The sequence below is a fragment of the Xiphophorus couchianus genome, chromosome 11 (assembly GCF_001444195.1).
Source record: "Xiphophorus couchianus chromosome 11, X_couchianus-1.0, whole genome shotgun sequence".
Taxonomy (NCBI): domain Eukaryota; kingdom Metazoa; phylum Chordata; class Actinopteri; order Cyprinodontiformes; family Poeciliidae; genus Xiphophorus; species Xiphophorus couchianus.
Window position 1 is genome coordinate 4,496,095 of NC_040238.1, and position 23,522 is coordinate 4,519,616.

The 23,522-nt window shown below is 37.1% G+C and overlaps 1 long non-coding RNA gene across 1 annotated transcript; it reads left to right on the plus strand.

Moving 5' to 3' along the window:
* Positions 1 to 207: 207 nt before the first annotated feature.
* Positions 208 to 18,927, plus strand: LOC114152570 (uncharacterized). The gene is made up of 2 exons (XR_003597144.1): positions 208 to 551; positions 17,935 to 18,927. It is a non-coding gene; the product is annotated as an uncharacterized LOC114152570 (long non-coding RNA).
* The last annotated feature ends 4,595 nt before the right edge of the window (positions 18,928 to 23,522 follow it).

A 23,522-nucleotide genomic window follows, 5' to 3' on the forward strand; every position in this document is an offset into this window, starting at 1 on the left:
AGATTTAAAAAGTCTAATATTTCCACTTTAGATGAGAAATATTCCACATTTTAGGTGTTTTTTGTTTAGTTTTGCTTTTTTTTCTGTAAAAATGGGACAATGTTCAGCTGTGAGAACCTTGCAGACATTTTCTTTGTGTGACATTTATCAGGGTATTTCAGTGGAAGCCGTGAAGGCGTCACCTGTTACCGTGGAAAGACCTCCGTCATTTCACTTTCACTTCAGCTCCAACACGATGCACAACATCGGCTGTGGAAAGATCTTTTTAAATACTCTCTCCTTGGATGTTATTTTTCTTTTTAAAATCATCACTACTAAGCTGTAGATGTTGGCATTTCGTTGTGTTGGATTATAATCAGCTTGGATCCTGCGGGCTGATCGACACCAAACAGCTGCTGGAAATTTAAAGCAACTGCAGATGAAATTGGGGCCAAAGTAAAAGTGAAACCATCCGGATTCTTCAACGGTCTGAATCTTTGTTCGTTTCGCCGAGGCTCTGTGGCTTGGATGGATATTAATTCACTAAAACCGAAGAATGTGATGGATTTAAGGTAAGTTTGATGTTTTTATTAGAATTTGTGTGGCTACAGCTACTCTCGATGACGATGATGATGATGATGATATCATTAGTTTTTCTTCAGCTGTCCTGATGCTTTTTTAATTGTTATAGCTTCATCCTTGATGATATCTTATAATATATAAAGCCATCTTCTTTTTATTACACATAAATATAGTTTCGGATTAATAATGTTCGCTGGATCGGTTCGCAGCCGAGTGTGAAGCGACCGGGATGGGGATCAGTGCCTCCAAATCCGAGGCCATGGTCTTGAGCCGGAAAAGGGTAGAGTGCCTTCTCCGGGTCAGGGGGGGTGTCCTGCCCCAAGTGGAGGAGTTTAAGTATCTCGGGATCTTGTTCACGAATGGGGGAAGAAGGGAGCGGGAGATCGACAGGCGGATTGGCGCAGCGTCTGCTGTCAAGCGGGCGCTGTACCGGTCCGTCGTGGTGAAGAGAGAGCTGAGCCAAGAAGCGAAGCTCTCGATTTACCGGTCGATCTACGTTCCCACCCTCATCTATGGTCATGAGCTTTGGGTCATGACCGAAAGAACGAGATCGCGGATACAAGCGGCCGAAATGGGTTTTCTCCGTAGGGTGTCTGGGCTCTTCCTTAGAGATAGGGTGAGAAGCTCAGTCATCCGGGAGGGACTCAGAGTAGAGCCGCTGCTCCTTCACATCGAGAGGAGCCAGTTGAGGTGGCTTGGGCATCTGGTCAGGATGCCTCCTGGACGCCTCCCTGGTGAGGTGTTCCGGGCACGTCCCACCGGGAGGAGGCCCCGGGGAAGACCCAGGACACGCTGGAGGGACTATGTCTCTCGGCTGGCCTGGGAACGCCTCGGGATTCCCCCGGAGGAGCTGGAAGAAGTGGCTGGGGAGAGGGAAGTCTGGGCCTCCCTTCTGAAGCTGCTACCCCCGCGACCCGACCTCGGATAAGCGGAAGAAGATGGATGGATGGATGGAATGTACGTGCATTGCTGTTCAGTGTTTTTACCCATCCTCATTTTTATCGTTTAGTTCTCTGATTGCATTTTGCGAAATGACGGATGGTAAAAAAATAATATTAGTTTAATACGTAAGAAACTTAAAATACATAAATATTTCTCATTTTGATGGATTTAAAAATAATTTTTAGTTCATATAAGGAAAGGCTTTTATAAGCATAATATCATAAATGACCACTTGATGGCGACAAACTACTTTGTTGGTGACGTGAATTTCTGATGCTATTGATTTATTTTTTACTTTTTAAATTGAGCTGGTGTGAGGCATAAGCAATAAATAATCATATCCAGCAGCTTGGGTTGAAGCTGGAATAAAAAACCATGAATTATTGACAAATATTCATAATTTCAATAATTTTACATTATGAACATGTGTTTTGGTTTTTGTCTCAACTTTGTCCCAGTAAAGTTGCACAATCCAAACCTAATAAGCCAGTACAAGATCTTGTATTGCATCTATTTCACAAAGAAATTTCTAACTTTACTGCTTTTGATTTTTTTTTATTCTTATTTTTTTTCCGTTGGGTGTTTTGGTGCTATACTGAAATTTGACAGTCCAAAAACTTTGAAACCTTTTAAGAATAGATCAAGCTCTAACAAACTGCTAACAGGATTACGATCGGGGGAGTTTTCTGGCTGATCCCTGAGTGACTATCGCCTTTCCTAAAAAACTGTTTATTACGACGATGCGTTTGGATCGCTGCTCTTGGATTATTTTTGATCTCAGTTTATATTAATAGTAGATGCGCTGTAAGTGATCCCACTTCCCTGGACTCAACCCGACTCATGAAAAGCTTCAGGATGTTATTCTGTCATCATGACATTAGTCATACTATTGAATTCTGCTCTTTCCAGCTGTCCTAAGCAGCCTGCAGTGAGCTTCGTGTGAGAAAATAACCTTACTGCAGCCATGTTGCTGCTCTTCTTGACCCTTCGCACATATCCAGAAGTCCTGGCCTCACTGAGTCCAGAAACCCTCACACCTACCTGCTGCAGTTTCTGAGCAAACTCTTCACAGATCTGAAGAAATCTCCTGTACTTCACTTTGGAGTTCTTTGTGATTTTGGGTGGTCTGTGTTTTGTCTCGTTTGTAACGATAATCCACCTGTGCAGTCCTTCTAAGGGACAGTATGGAGGTTTCCAGCACAATTTCTGTTTAAAGGAACCATTCTGATCTTTCAATTTAATCAGAATTATGCCAGCTGTATGACTGTCAGTTGCTGCAGCTGCATCATGTTGACACTCTGTACTATACAGTCTCATTAAAGTCTTAAACATATTTCTGCCTTAGGACTGAAAAAAATTAATGTGATTAAAAATGTTTAATATTATTATACTAATTTCAATCTGTGATCACCACTGGTCTTGAGCTGTTTGGTCTTGTCTGCTTGAATTTAACTTAATGTGAAGGACTGTGATATATTTTTCACTTCTACCCTGATTGATGCAAATGATATAATTTAAATGGATGCTGGAATCTGATTCTAAATCTACAATCCCAGTGGTGCAGTGGTGAACTGCACCACATGTTTTTGTATTGAACATAGTTTATCTAATTTTGATGCATAAGTCATTTTAAGCTATTGCTATTTAGAAAAACTGAATATACTGATGCAGAGCTTTAAGACTAAATGGATAAATGTTTAAGTGCATGTTTATAGTAGTATAGGTAGTAATTAAATAAAGTAAATATTTTCTTATAGAAAATACATATATACTTTATTATTTGTATAAGGAACTATTGTTACTGAAGACCATAATAGACTGATTACACTAAAATGCATTTAAACACTGACAATATTATCTGCAAGCCTTGCCTTCATTTTGACAAGTAACCACTTGGACATTAAGCTTTCTGTTACATTTTTGGAAATTAATGTGATTTTTTTTTAATTTTATTTATTTATTTCTAAAAATAAACAAAATAAATTCACATAAACATGTTTTTGTGGGTCATGGGAAAATATAGTTTAATTACGTAACATTAAATGACTTTTCACATCCTAGAAACCATAATACATTTCAAAATATAACAAGTTGGCAACCAGTAACTGTTACCATAAACAGCTTTATCTCCAGTGAGATAAGACTTTACAGATTCCTGAAGTAAAATTTACAGTTTACCAGATGTGTCGTAATCCAGGTTTACCAGCAGCAGCAATAAAGTCATAAAGTGACAGGAAAATGTTACTAATTCTATATCGCATCAGCAGAGTTGAAATTCATTACTCTACTGGAAGATATTTTGAAACACTGGTCATGTCTTCAATACTAACAAATGAATAAAAAATCTAAGTATGCTGGTAACATTTTGCACCAGCTAAATATAAGGTTAAATTTGTTTTTTTTGCAGCATTTATTTTGCTTTGCTTGCCAACACTTTACTGCTTAACTAGCCACCTGCAATGGAAAACTAAAATTTACCACTAGATGGCACCAAATTACTTTAAATCACTACCGGTTGCCTTATACTCATGTCGTGAGAAAAATACAGTAATATACTTTATAGAGTTGATAGCAGACAGGTTTGTTGGTTTCTTACCATTTTATTGTTTTGAAATATAAAAATAAACCACCAAAACATGTTAACCTTTGACATGACAAGGAGCCTGCAGAACAAATAGGAGGCATGCCATTGAACCAGGAAGTGGACCGAAGCCAGAGTCTGTGACTACTTCATGCCCAACAAGCCTGACTTGATTTTTACATAACTGCTTTGTAGAAATGGTAACACGAAAGATGACGAGCCTTGTATCACCACCTGCTCAAACCAAACCTTTGGAGACTTTCATGAACAAAAACAAACTGAAGACTTCAAACCCGTATCCTCCAAAGGCCATAAATGTGTTTATGTTACAGTGAGTGAACACATGAAGCCGCGGTATGTCTGTGTCTGGCTTCCTCAGAATCTGCTTTACAGCTGAATACTTCCTTTATCGGTCATCAGAGAGGTTGACATCTAGAGATGTTGAGGCGAAGGGTAGATAACAGGCTGCCACGGATACCTCCACAAATCTGGGGAAAGAAAAACAACAGAAAAAAACCAGCAATGTCATTCTACTTCAATTACAGAAACCACAAACTGCTTTTGTTTAAGTTGCTTTGCAGCTAATTTAAGTTTGTAGAGTGCATGTGGTTGAGTAGTATTCATTACACATTATCTCTGAGGCACGCCTCAAGTGCACTTCAAACCCTTCAAGAAGAAATTACCGTTAGAAGTGGACATTACCCAGTTAGAGTCTGGATAAGATGAACTACAAAGATGACCGCTTTCGTCTGATCCATACTTATGTTAACTATGACTTCTAAGCTTTGCAGTAACAAGAAAGTGCAAAGTATCTATTAACTGAAACAAAATGACCATTTTATGAGGCTACCAATAAGAAAATGTCACAATCTCATCAATGGATTTGGATTGTACATTGTTCTCTGATCCTGTTAAATAAACTAAAATATAGGTGGAAGGGTATGCATAATCCAGTAAATCAGGTCTCGTTGTCCAAGACTCTTAAATCTTCATAATTTGGCAACTATCTGTATTTTAACCTTGTAGTGTCAATGTTTTATTTTGGAGTCCTTTGCAAAGTAAAGGACTTTATGATGGGGTTCCCAGAAGTCCAACATGTTGGAGGAATAGAATGTGCTTGTGCAATTTAAGCTAAATTGGTTTTTGTCTTTGTAGTTTCATAGACAGCAGGTACTTAAAAAAACATCCTGCTTTATGAAAGTGTTGTATTTCCCAACTCCAAAGGCATTTCCTATAAATGGCTCAGCACGCACCTGGCAGCAACAGCACCACCTTTTGGCTACACAATAATACTGCATTAGTTGATTCTTTCAAGTCACGTGATTTAAAGGAAATCGAGGCTTCAGCTTGGAGCATGTAGGTTGTACAGACAGTGAGACTTTTCAGATTCAGCCGTTTCTTTTTTTCATTGTTTTTATTTTTATAGAGAGGTTTGCTTCAGGTGTTTGTTTTAGTTTACATGTCTTTATAGTAAAATGTGGCAGGTGTGTAACAGATGAGCTGCTCTGTCAGTTTAAGTTTCAAGCTGGTGCTTTTGGGTAAAGCATCATGTGACTGCAGCATCATTCAGAGTGTTAACACATAAGGGAAATATCTTGTCAGCTGCTTTTGTTGAATTTTTGTGGATCACATAAAATATAATAAGAGACACTCTTGGCAGAACGCAGACTTTGACCAATATATTTTTAAATTTGTATGCATTAATGACTAATAATTTGAATAAACTGCAGTTGCTCCAAGTTTGTGCCGTTTGCTTTAATTTCAGATTACTCTTTGTTTAGAGCTTTGTGGTTGGCGGCCCGTATAGCCTCCAGCTCCGTGTTTACTTCCTGCTGCTGTTGCTATGACCTCAATCCTCCTCACCTGTGGCCACACCCTCTGCAGATGGCAGTATCAGAGCAAACATGCTCTCACTGAAGGGTGATTTCATGTAAATGGGGCCTTTCGGCTCATACAAAGGCTCTCACGCATACGGGGCAGTTTCTGCCTTTTTAAAACTGAATTTTTATTACCAATATAATCTGCATCTTCAAACTGCAACTTGACTCCAGACTGAAGACTTTTGTCATTCTGTTTTTGTTAGAAAATTTATCACGCCATCAATTTATTTATTGCTTATTTCAACAGGCCTGACCAACACATGAATGCTAATCTTAACTGACAGATTAAAAAAGCAGCCAAGAGGCCTTTGCCAACCCTGGAGGAGCTGCAGATATTTACAGCTCAGGTTTTGATAGGATGGTTATCAGGAATGCATTCCACTAATCTACTAAAGTGGCAGGAAGAAAGCTATTGTTTGAAAGAAAATCTAAATAAATCTTGGTTAAAGGTTATCACAATTCAAATAAGGGACACAACCACATGGAAATAAGTTTGGTTATTTAAAAACAAAAAGTACCTTCTTTACCAACAGAAATACCCATTGTAATGCCACCTGTAGTACATGGTGGTGGTAGCATCATGCTGTGGAAAAGCTTTTCATTTGCAGAAATTAGTCAGAATTAGTGGAAAGATGGATGAGGCCAAAGAAAGAGGCAGCTGGGGGGGGGAGACTCCAGTAGGTTTTAGACTGGAGTGGAAGTTGTTTTCCAGCTGGGTAAAGACACTAAACATTCAGCCAGAACTACAACTGACTGGTCAAAACATCACTTTCAATCTGTGCATCCACCTAACATTTATTAACTGCTTTATTTTGACCTATCACAGCCTATTAAAAAAGTTATTTTTGGGATCCAAAGAGACAAATTGTGAATTCTTTATCAAGCCACTGTACTTCCTGTAAATAGAGTTGCAAAGCCTGGCTGCACTACATGACATACTTTGAACATTAACAGTTGAAAAGAAGTATTTGGGGGCAGAGCATGGAGTGGGAGTTGATGTTTCCTGTCTTGGAGGACAAGGACAGTGTCCGCTGTAAGGCGAAAGTGATACGGTCTCAGGGCAGGAGAGAGACTGTAAGCATTTTGAGTGACATTTGCAGTCTTTATCAGGGTTGTTAGATAATCATGTAGATGATGTGAATTAACCATGTGCTAATTTACACTTACTACATCTATTTTAAACATATTCAGGAATGTCTTTATAACATCCACGTTGACTCTAACTTGTTTTTCTTTGTGTTGTCTGTTCACTACATTACATAGCAACGAAAATAACGCCTCACGTTCCTGTAAATGTGACGGGTGCATTCAAAGAAGTTCTCTGGAAATGAGCCGACATTTTTACCTGGTTCACACAACATTGAAATTATACCTCAGGTGAGACTGACGACACGCTGCGTTGTTGATAACGGCATGCCCATGCAGCACCAAGCTACTGCTACAGAAAGCTAGGCGATAAAAATCACCTGAGAGTTGCTCTTAAAAAAAGTTTGAAACATGTTAAAACTGACATGCTCTTGTTTTCATCCAAAGGAAATTCTAGAAAGAAGATATTCGTAATCATCTGTTTGGCTTATGACCTTACTAAACTGTTATTTTCAATGCATCATTTGTAAGAGAAGTACATGCTTTTATTTACCTTTACGGATCACTTGTACCTGAAGTTGCCTGGTTAGATAATAGCTGGTTTGACCTACATTTACTCTATAGGCATTCTCTGACCTATGCAGATCCGCCCTGCTTTATACATGCCGGTTTTATAATCCTAGAAACAAAACGGCAAAGTTCAGATCTCTCCTCTAAATGAACTTTCTTATTTGTTTGCACATGAACAGTATTGCAAATTTTTTTGCCCAGGTCCCTCTTGAAAATGAGATCTAGATCTCAACGGGGTTTACCTGGTTAAATAAAGGAAACAAAATTTTTTTTTTAAATGAACAAGAAGAAAACAAAGCATAACACACACATTTCATTTCTTTGTTTAATGGACTGAACTTATATAGCGGTCAAAGCACTTTGCACTTGAACCATGTTGACTCATATTTTTACACCGATGCATAGACCTCGGTGTTTCTTGCCCGGAGACAAAACAACGTGTGACAGGAGACGGAGGAAATAGAACCTAAAACCTCCTGATTGTAAAACGGCTCTACTGAGCCACATTTTCTCTTGTTTAATTAACATTTAGAAAAATACACATGTTACGGCCTGACCAGTAAGGCACAAGGACAAAGGTGTATTTATATAAAATCACCTATTTATTGTTCAAAAAAATCTTAACAAAAGTCTTTCAACAACAAATCTCAAAAATATAGCAAAATGGGCCCAAAAGATATCAACTAAGACCTACCTAACTCAGGATAACAAACAAAAACTGACCTCACGCAATGAACACAGGGGAATTCATACAGAAAGGCTGGCCTGCACCGAACCAGGAGGGGCGGGAGAGAAAACAGACACACAATGCATAAACATAAATAATTAATTCAAACCGAAACATTTTGACTACAACACAACTATAAAAACAACCCAACACCAAATATGTTTTAGCAGTTATGCTATTAGTAGAGAGAGAGACAGAATCTTTAACATCAAGTCCCCCAGCCAGGCCTTCAAACTCAGCAAAACAAAGTAGTAAATGATTCAAATAAACAAACGGTTTTTACTAAATGTGTGCACCCATAACAGTAAACAACCTAATGCAATAAACACCAAAAGAGTGAAATTATAAATATAATGTGTGAAAACATTTAAATAAATACCAACACTGGGGAAAAGATGGAGGAACCTCCACCGCTCATGTAAATGCAGCCAATTCTATGGAGGCTGATTTCCATTGTGTCTGATGGTACTGGCTGGATGACCAACCATTGTTTAAGTAAAAAACAAATCAGAAGATAGACGGAGAAATCACAAGCAAAGCCTCTTTGCTGATTTGCATCTTGGTTCTCTGAAGGCATTCAGAATCGTTTCATTACAGCAATCTAATTTATTGCCTCTCCTTATCGGCCCCTTTCTCCTCACACACCTTTCTGTAACCTCCAGCATGCACTGCATTATCCCTCATCAGCATGCACAAGTGAATATATTCACACAAACAGGTTGTCCATGTTTGTCAAGGAAACGATGGAATCACAGATATCTGATGGTAACAACTCAAAACATAATGCAGGATCACGAATGTTAACTGGCAAAACAAAAGCCACTTGGAGAATAATACAGCTGCAAAATCACGACTGATCTCCAGTGGATCTAATTAGACCGACCTGCAGAGATAAACTCATCAGTTTTTTTTTTGTTATTTGCAAAAACCTTCAAATCAGAAAACACAAATCATAACTCTGACCTTCTAATTGTTTTTCAAAGCCAAGATAAAAGATTTCAAAATAAACTGACGGAAAATGTTCTAACTGGAGATGTGCTATGGGAGGATTTAGGATGCTGGTTTTATAATCCCAGAAACAAAACGGCAAAGTTCAGATCTTTCTATTAAATGAACTTTCTTAATTATTTGGTTTCTTTTTCTTTACATGCAAAGCATGAGGAAGAAGGAAATCGAACCTAAAACCTTCCGGTTCCAAGGCGGCTCTATGGAGACAGTTTCCTTTGTTTAATGAACATTTTGATATTTGGTGTTGAAAATGTTCATTAACTGTTGAACCTCAGAAGATGCTTCCAGGTTTAAAACGCTCATCCAAACAGCAAATTATTACTTTGCATATTGGGGACCCAAAGAAATAGCCGGCCCAAGATATAAGTGAACTAAGCAGCGACTTAGGCTCCCAGACCTTCAGGGCCGCCTGGATAAATGCTTGGGATATAGATCTAGATTAAAATATTTTATTTTAACATTTACACTTTTGATGATGTTTGAAAGTTTACTTTCTAAAAGTGTTTCAAAGAATAATCTTCATAGTTGTAATCTGATGATGCTATAAGTTTAATCTTTGGTTTGTTTACAAATACAGTACAGACCAAACGTTTGGACACACTTTCTAATTGAATTCAATGAGAAGGTGTGTCCAAACTTTTGGTCTGTACTGTACATCTTAGCAAATAACCAAAAACTACTGATTGTTTTTAATTAATGGGCTCACCTGCTTTACTATTCTTCATTAGCGAGAAACATGAACCTATTTAAATCGTTTTCATTGCGAAAAACTTTAAAGAAGAGTTTGTTTTTAAAAAGAAGTGGCACTAAGTTATTTCTACTGCAGCAGCACAAGAGATAAACAATCTTATAGACTCTGAACTTCCAGCCTCAGAACAAGCAGCAGCAGGATTTAAGATTGTGTGGCTTATGTTGTCACAGATGGGTTAAGATATGTTCAGGTGGGAGTGATAAAACAGAATCCTGCTATAATTAAAAGCAAACTTATTGCACACAATGTGTAGGCTTGTTCTTGCTTGATATTCCTAAAATGAAGTTTAGCATTCAAAGGAAAGTCATGCAGTTGCATCCACTTACTAAAAGAAGTATTGTTGAAGAAATAACACTATCTAGAAAACGGTGTAAAACGGTTTCACAGGTGTGGCTGTAACCTGCAGGGTGACTCATGCAAATGTTTTATTTGGTATCTGGAACTATTTTTACCTGGATATTGATGAGACATATACAAAAAAAAAACAAAGTATAAAGCCCTATATGTTTTATTTTTTAAAATCCAGTAAATGCCATGAGCTACATAAAATGTAGTGTTTAAGGACGTAGCAGGATACGAGAGAAACTTCATTTTTATCCATAAGTTAGATTTGGTTTGGAGGAAACACACAGAGGGGATGCAGGATGTGGTCCACTGTAACATTACATCATCTCGTTTTGATGTGACCTCCTCCAGTCCACTCTGGTGATTCCTGGAAGTCAGCAGACTCATACTAATGTCTTCTACTCTCCCTCTATCTGTGATATGCACTCAAACACCAAATATGTCTACTTCACACAACCTCACAAACATCTAAGACTTGAACAAGCCCTGACCCCTGGACTTAAAAACACTACCATCTCTGGTCTGTAGTATAAACAATCAAGCGGACATGAGGATAAAGAGATTTGTCGTACATTGGAAGGGCATTTTGTAAATGTAATTTCTGAGTTCAAGAAGTTGTTTTTTCATTAGTTTTCAATCTTGTGTACTTGTTTGCTTTCATCACTGTAGGCTTTGGCAACCTGTCAAATTCTTTAGTGTATGCAGAATAAATTCCTTTGAATTCATTAAAGAGACACACCTTTTCATGTAATCCAGTCTTAAATATTCCTGAGTCTGTGTTCAGCCGTTGCATTGAAAACCAAACTTTACTGTGGTGATTTTGTTTATGAAGACCTTGCATGTGCCGTGGTCAGTGCAGTTTCATAGAAACCAGAGATGTGGAAGTGGTTGTGACGGCTGGAGTTCCCGACTCCAGAGGCATTTTATGTAAACTCTTTGGATTTCACATGACTTCATATTGATGTTGCCTTTAGTGTTGAAGTGCAACATCAAGATCCCTGTAAAAACATCACAAAACGTCTGTTGTATGGGTGACAGCGGTGAAATATAAAGCAGTTACACTTTGGATGAAAATCCTGAAACATTGTGCAGACTGTTGGCCAGAGGTGGAACCAAGTCAGTGTTTTATAAGTCTCAAGTCTTTATCCTCAAGTCCCAAGTCGAGTCTAAAGTCAAGATAGGCAAAAGTCAAGTCAAGTCCCAAGTCTGACACTTGGAATTTCAAGTCATTTTGAGTTTCTATTTTTTTAACAACATTGCAATTATATGTTAAATGTAAATAATAGACCTTGTGTTGTTTTTTAATTCAATTTATCTCGTGATAAAACATGTGTAACTGAACACAAAGTATAAAAAACAGCATATCTAATGCACTGACTGCAGTAAACAATCTATTTATTGTTAATATAAAGGATGTAAATGTCTTCAAATACACCAACCATCCTCCGATGGAACTGGACCCGGTTCAGCTTTATGATGGGACAGAGAGAAGCTCTTTCCCCCGAGTTCAGGTCCAGAACCGGCTTTCTGATCTGGACCTCTGCTCAGTATCCACCAGCAATCCTGTGCAAAGACACTGCACATTGTGTGTGGAGGCGTTTGAAGGGCCAGATCTATACAGCATAACTAAGCATAACATACAAATGAAAGCTAAGTGGTATTATCAGCGTAGCCTGGAGGACACCTGCTAATAACACAAAGTTAGCTAAAGTTAGCTATCCCGCAGCAAAGGTTGCACAAGTTGCCCTTTGTGCAACTTCAAATGTTGAACAAAGTTGGAAGTTGTTGCATCTCCATCTGAGATCCTCTGCCTGCAGGTTTTGCATGTTGCACTCAGCTTTTTGTTGGATACTTCATAATTGATGTACTCAAAAGAAATTACTAGTGGGAGCACATCTGCTGTTGTTTTTCGTCTCTTTTTTTATATGTATATATATCTTGTTAATTTGATTGGTTGTGCTGCAGCTTACGCACACATACTTACAAAGTGTGGGAAACCAGGCGGACGGTCTGCGCCTGTTAGTACAGAATGAGTGAAGTGAATTAATGGGACCCACCGTATAAATATGTTTTAAACTTCAGATTTTGGGTAAAATATCAAGTCTTTTCAAGTAAACGGGTTGATTCAAGTCCCAAGCTATTGGTGTAAAAGTGTAAAAGTTTGAGTCTCTGAACATTTTTTTAAGTAAAGTCTAAAGTTTTAATATTAATGGCTAGAGTCCAAGTCATGTGACTCGTGTCCCCACCTCTGCTGTTGGCTGCTTGATCATCAACAACCATCTATCACTCCGGTATGAGTTCTGCACTGCTCGGTTGTTTACACCCCATCAGACATTGGGTCTGCCTATTCAGCACGTTTAAAAAGTAATGCATCTCACTGTGATCATCACTGACGACGTCAGCTGCTCACGGTCATCCTTTTATTTGGATGAAACTGTCGCTGCCCTCGTTTCCCCAAACGTAACACAGCAAGCGACGTTTTTAAGAAACTTCCTGCATTTAAATGTTTCTACACCTTTTCTCAAATTTAAGTTTTAACCACAAGAAAAATGTTATGAACCACATTACCAACAAGGTGTGTGTGTGTGTGTGTTTGTGTGTGTGTGTGTGTGTGTGTGTGTGTGTGTACGCGTGGGCGTGTGTGGGGGTGTGCTTGTGACTACTTTGTCTTATTCTTGCGACATCTGAGGAGCCTGTACTAACACTTTGAAATCCCTGATGATTTAGAGATTAATGAATGCGTTCACATACTTCTAAAAATAAATGTACCCAGACTTATGTAAAAAATGGGGTTTTTTTGCCTGACTATAAATAAGATTTTTACCAAGTTGGTTTTCTTTCTTTTAAACTAACCTAAAGTTAGACCACACACTAAACCCTTTCTCCTTCACCTCATGTAAATGTGGTTGAAAAGTGAAAGACATTTAAGTGTAAATTAGAGAGGCTTTAACTAAAGACTCTGGACTAAATTTGATCATATACAGTTTACTCTTTCACTGCAAAGAGATTCAGTAAATATTTAGTCTTTTATTGGCAACCATTTGTGTTGTTGAAATTTAGTTTCCTCCTAAAAAAAAAAGACTAAATATCTTGTGTACACAATGAGGCCCAGGGAGGCACTCATGCTGATGGTGTCTGGAGAACAAGTTTGACAAAATTTTTATCAAAGATGAGTCTGTATGGGAAGATTCAGTTAAAAAGTTACCTTGATGGTGGAAATTTTGTACAAATTGGTTTACATCTGTACGCTGCACAGGTTACAGCGAACACTGAACACTGAATGTTACTTATGGAGTAACACGGCGAAACGACTGGATTGCATGAATGATATGAGATCAGTGGTCTGAGGGTCAGGAAGTGCTTTGCCATGTGGGGAGGGAGTGGAAGTCATTCGTCCTACTTGGCAGTTGTGTTTCTTATTTGAGACATGACAACAGGCCTCCTGCTGCAGCGGCTGCTGCTTGGTTTGCATTGACACAGAGTCTCCGAAGCAACATCAGTTTGCAGAAGTTGATCGTGACAAACTGGTACAGCTTTGTCACTTACTAGTGAAAAGATATTAAACATTGTCAACAACTCCTTAAAAAGCCTTTTTTTAAAGTGGAGGTTGCATTCATTTTCTGAGGTGCAGAGATAAGGCTCCCAGTTGGCCAGCTGCTCTGTTCTGCTTCCTGCTATTGTTTTCAGCTATCTTGTAATGAAAGTTACAACTTCTGCCAAACCAGCTTACAGACATAAAACTTCAGTGAACGTGAGGCTGCGGTTCCTCCAGATTACCGTTTGCAAAATGTTATAGTCACGCATGCTTTGAGAGGAATAAAAAAATTCATCCAAAAAGTTCTGAAATTTTGCAGTTTATCTTTTATATGTTGGCTTAAAATGGTCCTGACCTATTTTTGTCCCAGGAATGACTCAGGCAAACTGTTTGGACTTTCAGGATGTGATTCTAATTGCTGCAGGAATCCATGCATGTGTTTTAATGAGTCACTATGAAACTTGGGCATAATGTGTCTGACAGTTGATGTGTTTTCAGTGGTTTGTTTGGACCCTCCAGTCATAATCGGTTGAGTCAGAACTTGTAGAGTTTCTGGCAGAAGGTTCAGCGTCTCCCTAACGAAACTAACCAGATTCATTGAAAGCTGGTTTAACTGGGACTTCCTTCCCTACCAGGGTTTTTTTTTTTTTTAAATAAACGGTTTTTAGCTCTACCATCCGTTGTTAAAATAACTACATGTTGTCACAGAGAGGCTTCCCCTTGCAACCATCTTCTCTGGAATATTGTTTTATAAGGAAAAGTAGCACAATAAGAAGAATTTAAACATTTTCACTGTTAAGGCTCCTGTACACAACTCTCAGTTTTTTGCAGGTGAAGCAAAGCAGAATTCAGCTGCATAGTCAGTGTGGTTAGAGGTGTTAAAACATTTCCTCTGCAGCTCTTGAAGGTTTTTTTTCCTGTTTTCTGACCCATATCTGCTTCATAAAAGTGGAGTTTTATGTCTGCAATAAGATCTATGAATATTAGTTTCTCAAAGTAACATAAAGTTGTTTATTCATACCCAGATTAAGATTTAAAATGTTTCTCATCAAACCAAGAAGCTTTTTTCTGGTATAAAATGAGAAATGCATTTCTTAAACGAAAGAAATATAAAAGCATACGGAGTAATTCATTTTTGTTTGCAAATTAATTTGTTAGAATTGGTATGTCACACGACTTATACCCTTCATGATATTCAATAAAGATCTTTATTGATATTGCAGCAATTAAAGTCTTATAATTGCTGACCAAACAGCAACATAAAGACCAAACTAGAACCAGACAGGTCAGAGATGAAGCTGTGGATTGGTTAAAAGTTCAGTCATCTTCTGAATCTAGAAGTATGGCACACCAAGAATGAACAGTTCACTTCATCTGTCAGGCAGGATGAGGACAGGTTAAATGTGAGAAGCAGTGAAGAGGCGATTTGTGACTTTGGAGGAGCTGCAGAGATCTGTTGGAAAACTTGATCAGGCTCTCTATAAATCTGACATTTATAGAAGTGTTTAAAAAAGAAAGTCTTTGAATGAAAGGTGTAAGAAGTGTTGGGTAAACGACAAACGAGGAATTCTTTCTGCATCCTGGCTGAGAAATGTGACTGAACTCAACATTCACTTTGGGAAAAATGTTAATAGATGATGTTCAATACTGTAGAAAACATGTTGGCATTGCTGATATAACAGATAATGTGCCATAAACAGCACATTGTCCCTCTGATTGTTTATGGTTTGCACCCTCATTTAGCTGACCTTATTTTTGACCCTGACAAGATTTTCATGCGACGCTGTTTATTTTTTTTATTCGTTTATTGATGTCTAACTTAAACCTGTCGCTTGAATAAAACGGATTGCTGCAAATCTGTTTTCACTCTAATTTTCAAAAAGCATGCTTCAGAATATTAAGAAAACTGATATGACATAGTTTACTGCTCATAACAATTTCCAAAAATCTGAACTTTTACCTAATTAGTAAGCAATGGGTGATACAGTTTCAGAGTCACGAGTGAAAAACCTGGGGAAATACCAACCCACGTTAATTTTACCCTGTTGGTTAATGGCTTTATTGTGCATCTTTGAGGCTGAAAGGGAAATAACGTTGCATGTGCTTTTCTTTCATGCCACTGAACACAAAACTTTGCTGCACTCTAAAGTAATTCAGAGAAGCTTTATTAAAACTAGAACAGATTGTGAAAAAGGTTTACGTTTGTGAATTGGAAAGCACCAGATTGTTCTGCCTTCATTTGCATTTTTGTCCTCAAACATGCTACCAACAAAACCCATTTAATTTTCCGTCTCCTTTAACTGTTTTCTCTTTAGGTTGTTACAAGTGGAGCTGTTACTTTCTGCCACCAGATCTTGTCTTTTCACACGAGTTTTGCAACCTTTCCTGTAGTGTTCACACATACACTGCTTTCTGTCTGACAGGAGTTGAACGAGTGTAACTTCGTCCTTTTTAGATGCATATTTTTCATAAATGTAAAATGCATCAACTGCACTTCTTAACAACTGTTTTATCTTTCATGTGATTTGGATATTATTTTAAGGTTTCTTCTGACAACACTTTGTTTAGTTTTATTTATTATTAAACCTTCACCAAAACCATATTTATACAACTCAAACAAATGGTGGAATATTTGGCTTTCATTAACTTCCTCTTTAGTGAAAAACTGTTCCTGCCCAAGCAGTGAAACATTTAGTAATGTGTATTAAAGGTTTAGAGGATGTCACATCAGCAGCTCACCAGGAGATTTCACACCAGGTGGTTTCCTGTTTTAAATTGCTGAGCTATCTTACTCTAACTTGTTTTATTCTTATTAAACACCATGAATAACTTTTATAAACTCCTCAGTGATTAATGTTGTGCTCCAGAATCAACTCCACATGGTTATCAAAGTATAAACTCATGAGTAGAGAGAACGGGAAGCTGTGCAGCTACAAACATTCACTTGCATTAACTGCTGTTCTCCGTCTCTAATGTGCTGAGATATGCATCAACATGTTGATAGGAAAATGAGCCGTGGCAGTTACAAAACCTCCTAAGAGCTTCAGTTTCTCCTGTCTCCATCTCCCATCATGTAACAGAGCGTGTTACTATGGCAGACGCACTTCAAACAAAATAAAAAAGAAAACCAAGACAAGCAGAATTTAAAAAAATACTTCCTACTGAAATATTTGTTTTCTTTATATAAAGCTCATAAAGTCATTTTTTCAGTTGTTTTTAAATTGACATGTCAGTTGACAGTTTTTGCAGCTCAGTCATACGAGGTCATGTATTTAGCCAATTTACTTTTAGAAATAATGGCATAAAGCTAACAGTAGCACTCCTAGTTTCTAAGTAGTAAGTGTTATAACTGAATATATGACCTTTTGTCCACCTTAGTTTGGTTTCAGAAAAATACATTAATTATAGAATCTCAACTCAAAATTTCAACAAGTTATTCAATTTATTCTTATAAACATGTACAGAATTTTTACTTTTTACACAGAAACCAGTGATATTTACACCAATAACGTTTCATACTGCCAAACAAAACGTGTAAGATCTGTATCTGTACATGGAAAGTAATCAAGTTTTTTCACATTTCAAGTAACTGCTTTTATAATCTGCTTGTTGTGAGACAAAGAAAGTTGCATTGTGGTTGATCAGATGACAGTATTTGATACCTGCAACAAACTGAAAATAATTTTATATCATATTAACTTAAGTTTGATTTCTCTTTATTATCCTGATATACATCAATTACGATTCTAAACCAGTTTTGTTTTTGTCAGATAACAGGGTGCTTTTATATAACATATTGTTTACTATAACATCGTATAGAAGTGAAGGAGGAGGGAAGGAATGCATACTTGTTGTTTCTTGTTGTGAAATTCATTTGGCCCACAGGGTGACTAGGCAGGAATGAAATCCACATCTTTAGTCATGACTTATTTTCTTCTCTTTTCAAAGGACGGCCGTCTGTAAAGCATCAGATCGCTGGGAGAAAAAAGGAAGAAGAGGAGACGGAGACGGATTGTGGGCATCTTGTATCTGGCATTATGCACAATCAGCAGAAATAACAGACCTTATAGACATATAGAAAGTTTCACATGTTTTTTTGTGGTTCTTGTTGTTCATTGTGGATTTTTGTGTCACGATTATTTAGCCCAAGTATTCATGTATTTTAAACTTTTTCCACATTGTGTCTCTGCACAGATTGTAGCATAAAATGCCTCATAATTGTGAAATGGAAGGAATATAGTTCATTGTTTTGATTTTTTGTTGTTGTTGTTCTCACTTAAATGTCAGTGTCAAATTTATTTAGTTATTTATTTATTGCACTTTTAGAAACAGGTTTAAAACTGCACCAAAGTGCTGTACAAAAACCATAACACAATAGGATAAGTTGATGAAAAGAGAGAAAAAATAAATAAAATAAGAGTAATAAGTAAACCAAAGATAAAAGATCAGAACAGAAAGGTGACAGTATCAGGCCTCAATTAAATGCCAACAATTTGATTTATGTTCAAATAGCCCATTCTGTTCTCAGCCAGGTGTGGCCAGCTTTTGTTCCTTTGTGTCCTGCTTTCCGTTCCGTTCGCAGTTCTGTATCTATCAATAGATCTAATTCTATGTTATATAAGTTGACCTGGTATTTTAATAAAGGACTTCGCCCTCATTGGAACTGATTCATGTCAAGCTTCACCCTTGTTCTTTAATTGGTAAATGATTGAACTGATTACTCATTTACTCTACTACAAATAAAATGCTTCTGACTTTTATGAAGGTGCAAAATTCAAAGTGTGATCTACGTCACGTACCGCCATTTATTTCTTACACAATGGCTACTGCAGCAGTTAATAATTTTTCATTAAATGTTTGTCAAGCTGTCACAGCAACACATTTAAGATAAAGTTTTTCTTTATCTTAAAATATGTATAGCAAATAAAAGATGTTAAAACATGTGCTTTGTCAAAATGAGAATTTCTGCTGAACATGTTGCACTATTAATGTGTTTGTTTTAATTTTATTTCTGTTTATTATAATCCATTTAATAAAAACACAATTCTAGAAAACTGGACCAATAAAAAAGCTTTTATATCTTACTGAAAAACTCCTTTTAAGTTAATTTTGTCTTATTTTAAGTGTATTAAGGTATTTGTGCTAAATAATAGACAAAAATACTTAGTGAGATTTTGTGTTTTTGCAGTGCCCTGTATGATGTTTCTCTTTCAGTTAGTCTGAGGCTTGCGTGCTTTTCTTTTGTCTTATCCTAATGAAATGATATAATTTCCTTACACATCAGTGGGAATGGTGTGGAGTGTGTTAGGCTTCCCCTTCCTGGGAACTCATCTGGAGAACGAGGTGTGTGTTGCACCAAAGCCTCTGAATCATCCGCTTTCTGTGGCTTCTGAGGAAAAACGTCTCCTGGAGTGAGACGGTGTCTTTTGATCGGCGCTGCATTCAGAGCGTCTGACCTGAGTGACACAGCAGCTCAACGACAGCCAGAGGAAACTGCACAGAAGGACAATGGTGGCTCTTCCTGTAGGAATGTCAAACTCATTTTCATTATTAAAAATCTGAATGTACTTAAAGGGCCGGTTGATAAAACCCATTTAACTGTTAAAATATTAATAAATTGCTGTGATTGGATTTTGTGATTGTTTTTGTGTTTTTTGTAGATTTTGTGATGCTAATTTAGAAATATTTGTAAGAAATTTTTATGAAAAGCTAATGTATGATGTTAAATGTGACCTTTTATTACTAGTCGTATTGATCACGGACTATAACTTGACATCAAGTAAGGCTGAGGCAGCAGTCAATTAAACCCAATGTTTTTCACCAATTTTGAGAAACATTTTGCAGTAAAATCAGAAAACAAGAGGAAATCTGTTGATTCTGTGTGAATTTAGCAGATTTGTGAAAAAATGGAGGGACTTGTTGATGTCATTCGGAGTCTAGGGGGCCAGATTTGGCCCCCGGGCCTTGAGTTTGACACATGTTGTAGACGGTGGAACCAATCATAAAGGACATTTCCAACGCTTCACTGTAAAACCGCTTTGAGTTGTCTCTACTATCTTTTACTCTTTAAGTCAAATAAATTTAGCAAGTTTTAGATTTTGAACCTAAATATGAGTTTGTGAAAGATAAACTTACAGTAGTAAGTTGTGTTAACATTTTATTAATTTTGTCAAACCTCCAAGAGTTGAATAAACTAGTTTTTATTCAACTAGTTTTTTAAGTTAGCACTTAAAAAACTGAAAACAGGAAAAAACAGGAGTGGGAAATCTTTCCCAGAATGCTTAGCGGCGTGTTTGTATATCCTCAGACGGAAGTACGTTTCATTGATCTGAGTCTTCTGTGTTATTAAGGAAAATGTTTATTTTAATGCATAATGTTCTGTTAACACTGAATGTTTCTGAGCAGAATTCATTGAGATGTTTAATAAAATTATTATCATATCAGAAGTTTTGTTCATGCAATTTGAAACAAGAATTTAAATTATTCTAAATAAAATAATTATTTTAATTTGATATTATGAGTGAAAATAATAGTGAAATGTATCATGAAATAATTATTTGGTTTAAATTGCAGCATTAAGTTAAAACTCACAATTCAAGATTAACAAACTTTAAACATTTTTTTATCTCTTGTTAAATCAACTTCATGAGCTTTAATTTCTGAGTTAAAAACAATAACATTTTCTTGTTGACTAAAATTACATTCCTGTGGCAGCAGGCAGACTTTCATTTTCAAGTTAAAACAGTTTTAAATGTTTTACAGTGTTTGAACTGCTCACATCAGGGAACAGAATTAAAAACAAAAATAAACTAAAAAACTGCTTTTTCACACAGTGGTGCCAATATGTGACATCTTAAAACCTGCTTTTTTAATTCACTGTATAAATAACATTTTACATTTTACAGTGACAAAATGTTGATTCTGATTTAAAATGCCAAATGGGAACGTTCTTATTATGAATACTCAATGTGAGACACCTTTGTATGATTTTAAAAATATAATAAAAATGGGGCTTGCCCCATTCTATTCATTACCTGAAGTTTTGGAAAAACATTTAACATGCTCAATATTTCTGAATGGTTGAATTTTACTGTTTAAACTGAAAATAAACAACCTTATCTCCAAATATGTTGAAAAAACAGCGACTTTTACTGGGTGTCCTAATTTTGAATCAAAGTCATCCTGAACAGTGGTGTAAAATCTACTTTGCATTGGTTAAGTTTTATGACTTTGAACCACAATCAGGTGAGCACGCTGATAAAAAAGGAATTATTTGCTAAATGAAAGCAATGCAGGTCCAAAACAGAAGTTTATGTATCAAACAAACGTCTGCGGGTGCAATAACACTTTGGTATCCGTTCATATAAACTGAAATTTTTTTAGGGTCTCTGAATTAAAATGTTTTTGTTTTTGTTTTGCTTCAAAATATGTGAAAAGATTGAATATGATTTATTTACTCAAAATTAATACTAGTTCTACATATTTGAGCATGGCTTAGTTCACACAATTAGTTCAGAAACTAGAAATCTACACAGTTTTAATCCATGACAGCCAGGTAGAGTTCATCAGCGGTTCTTCCATGTGGGACTCTTATCTCCATTTCTTCCACCTTGCTGTGAGTTACGACCCGGGAGAGTCGTTCTGATTTCACACTCTGGACCTGCACAGCTTCAAATCTGAGATACAAAGGTGTTTTATTCTTCAGCTTCCTTAGAAGTGTGAATATTTTAGATTTGTGGCTTTATGACCAAGAGAGTCTGCTTGGGAGATCCATAATTCACTGCCTCTCGGAAGGTCAAAGGTCATTCCATGGTCCATGCTGAAAGAGGGTCTAACTAAGATTTACTGAAAGAATAAGGTATTCATTTCTGAGGCCTTCTCCTGTAGTGTGCTATATTTAACTAAACTTTAGAGGAAATAAAATATAGACTAACAGGAACAGTGTGTACATGTATGCCTGAATGCAGCCACTTCATATAAAGGAAAACAGGAAGGCAGGTTGTGACAGTGTGCATATGAGGCTCATGGTGTCCTTCAGAGATTCAGCCTGGGGGGAGAAATTGTCTCAAAAATTGTTATAGATAGCGTTGATCTGAAAGGAAAAGTCTGTATGGTTTGTGTCTAGAATGTGTGGCGTCTGCAGAGATGTTATCTACCCTTTTTCTGACCCCAGTCTTGGGCAAATGGATAGAGGGAATGTTATGCCTGATGATCCTCTCTGCTGACCAGATTGTTTAATGCACTTTGGATCTGCGCTAACAATTCATTGAAATTAGCTTTTCACTTGTATTTCATCTGGCACTTCTTTCAATTTTTGTTTTTGTCCTTTAGTTGTTGTAATGTCCGTTTTTTGTGATATCTGCATTTATTGGATGCACTTTGGGAATGTTATATTTCACGCCATGCATTCAATTACACTGCAAAAACACAAAACCTTATTTAAGTATTTTTGGTCTGGTTTCTAGTGCAAATATGCTCAACATGTTTTAAGTTAATTTATCTGCCAATGAAACTAGTACATTTTCATCAATATTAAGGAATTATTTACTTAAACCAAGCCTCTATATCTAGCTGAAAAGTTGTTTTTAAGTTAGCTTTCAAGTGTACTAAGATATTTGCACAACAAACTAAACCAAAAAATATTTGGTAAGACTTGGCAGTTTAAGTCTTCAAAATGAGCTAAAAATGCTTCTTTCTTTCGCACTGCATGCTGGGGGCTGGTGGAGGAGCGTGTGGTGAGTGGGCTGAGAGATTGAGGATTTTCTAACTTTGTTTTCCCTATCTTTATTGGGGGTTTTTTGGATATTGCTCTTTAAATATTGTGGTTGTGGAGTTAGATTACGTGTTTTTGGTTACATTTCTGTGTGTCATATCGGTATTTTGGCCTTTTGACGCAAAATGCCGGAAATGGACTTGACAAAACTTACTTGGCAACATGGTTTGAAGATCATACCCAGTAGTCCTACTCTGACGGTGGAGGAATGTAGTTTGGCGGTGGGAGACGTTGCAGGCTGTAGCAGCATTAAATCAGCTGCTCGGATGAACAGCGCGGTGGTCATTTTTGTTGACAGCGTGGAGAAGGTAAACAAAGTCATTAAAAAGGCATTGTTGTGAACGATGAGTTTTTGTCCGTTTCCCCATTAGTACTCCAGCTAAAGAAGTCACGATTGCGAACATACCGCCGTTTATCAGTGATGAATTGTTGGTGGGAAAATTGTTTCCGCGATTAGGAAAATGCCGTCGGGTTGTAAATCACCGCAGTTGAAGCACGTTGTTTCACACAGAAGACAGGTCCTCATGATCCTGATTAAAAAGAATGAAGAACTTAACTTAGTTCTTAAAGTTTGATTATGCCATTTATTTAAACTCGGGCACTTTGGTGTGTTTTGGTTGCGGGGAAGTTGGTCACTTGGTTCGGGTGTGTCCTGGAAAAAATCTCCCTCCTGATAATTCAGCGCAAACTCGAAATAAAGAAAGTGAAAATTTGACAGATCAAGCTGAGGTTTCAGACTCAAGGAGCGCAGTGACTGTAGAAA